The sequence below is a fragment of the Carettochelys insculpta genome, chromosome 1, assembly GCF_033958435.1.
Source record: "Carettochelys insculpta isolate YL-2023 chromosome 1, ASM3395843v1, whole genome shotgun sequence".
Lineage (NCBI taxonomy): Eukaryota > Metazoa > Chordata > Testudines > Carettochelyidae > Carettochelys > Carettochelys insculpta.
In genome coordinates this window covers 280770177-280771738 of record NC_134137.1, presented here as the reverse complement: position 1 = coordinate 280771738, position 1562 = coordinate 280770177, and positions in this window count along the sequence as shown.

The following is a 1562-nucleotide window of genomic DNA, read 5'->3' as shown; positions in this document are numbered from 1 at the left end:
AGGAAGTAGGGGAACATCCCCCCGAATGTCCCTCCCAGCCTGAGTCTGCTTTGCTGTCCCAGTGCAGGCACCGGGTGACGTGGCTCCTGTCTGCATGGGAAGGGCGGAGGAGGAGGCGGAAGAAACTGGGCTGAGCTATTTTCTTTCTTTTTCCCCACTTGGTCTTCTCAAGTTACAACCCGAAATGTCCTTAAAGGGGAAAAGGCAAATGGAAGCGATCAGACCTTGTAAGAGGCGTGGAGCTTTTAGAGATGGAAAAGATCCATTAAGTCATGTCATGTTGCTACCCTGGTCCGAGCAGGACAAGGTGTTTCCTGCAGTACGGTCCCTGAGGCTTTGTCCGGTTTCGTCTAAAAGGCCTGCAGAGGTGGGTTTTTGCCTGACGCCTGTTGGCCGGTTATCCCCCCGCAACAGGTCACTGCTGGGAAATAGTTCTTGATCTTCTTCTTCCAGCGCTTGCTCGTGGCTATTCAAGTTAGCTGTGGGTGTGCTGCATGCATGACTGTTGGAAAGGTTTACCCTGACTGCTACCCACTGGGACACCCGTGGAGCCCCCTGGCATGGCACTGGTGTGGAGTCCTATACATGGCCCTACTGACCTGACTGCCCCCCCAGGATATGTGTACACTAGGAAATTAGGTTGAATTTAAGGTTGCTTTTCTAGCACCCGGTTTTGTAAAGTCGAAGGTGCACGTCCACACTGGATGGGATGTGTCCCCATTAGTGTTGCTAGATTCAATTTTGTCAGCAACGCACCATGAGTTCCTATCCCACAGTTCCCGCTGCCCCGTTGCATTGTGAGTTTCTGTCCCAGTGTGCGATGTGATAAAAATGTGCCACGGGTCATTCCAGGTGTGTGTTGTCAGCATCTCCTAGGACACTTGGCTCCTCCCCCTCCCCTTGGAAAGCAGCAGCTGAGAAGGTTTTTGCACCCTTTTTTTCATGCCTGTGTAGGTGCCATTGCAAAATGTCAAGACTGGTCCCCACTCTGACACTGAATGCAGAAGGCGGGGGCCCACAAGAGACCTTAAAAATACTTTGCCTCTATAGTGTTCTGCTTAAAAGCTTCCCAAGGTCACAGATGCCCTGACCCTGGGAGGTAGCTGCCACCACCCAAGTGAGAAAAGCCCTCTTTAGAACCCAGGAAGACACACTTGGGATGTCTCCTGGTGGGGTAGCTCCAAACTTTCAAGCCTCCCTTAGAGAAAGCTTGAAAACAGAGGAAGAAATCAAGGTGAAATCTGCTAGCTGACCTTTCGGTCTTAGGCCTTGATATACACAGACCCATCTCTAGGGCACAGGAATCAAATCAATGACTTTGTAAAAAAATGTGATTTATTAACAAAACAAAAGTTAAAATACACAAAGAAAGTGGTAGAGCACAGCAAATTATTTCACTGGCATTCAGTTTAGAAGTTACAGTGTACAGGGTGGTACATCACTCAGCCTAAGTTCTGCACTAAGCCTGAAATAAAAAATAACCTGATTGCATCTGACTAAACATTTCCTTTCTACTTACATATCTATATGCCCTGCTTGTGCTGTTGCCTGATTATCTACGG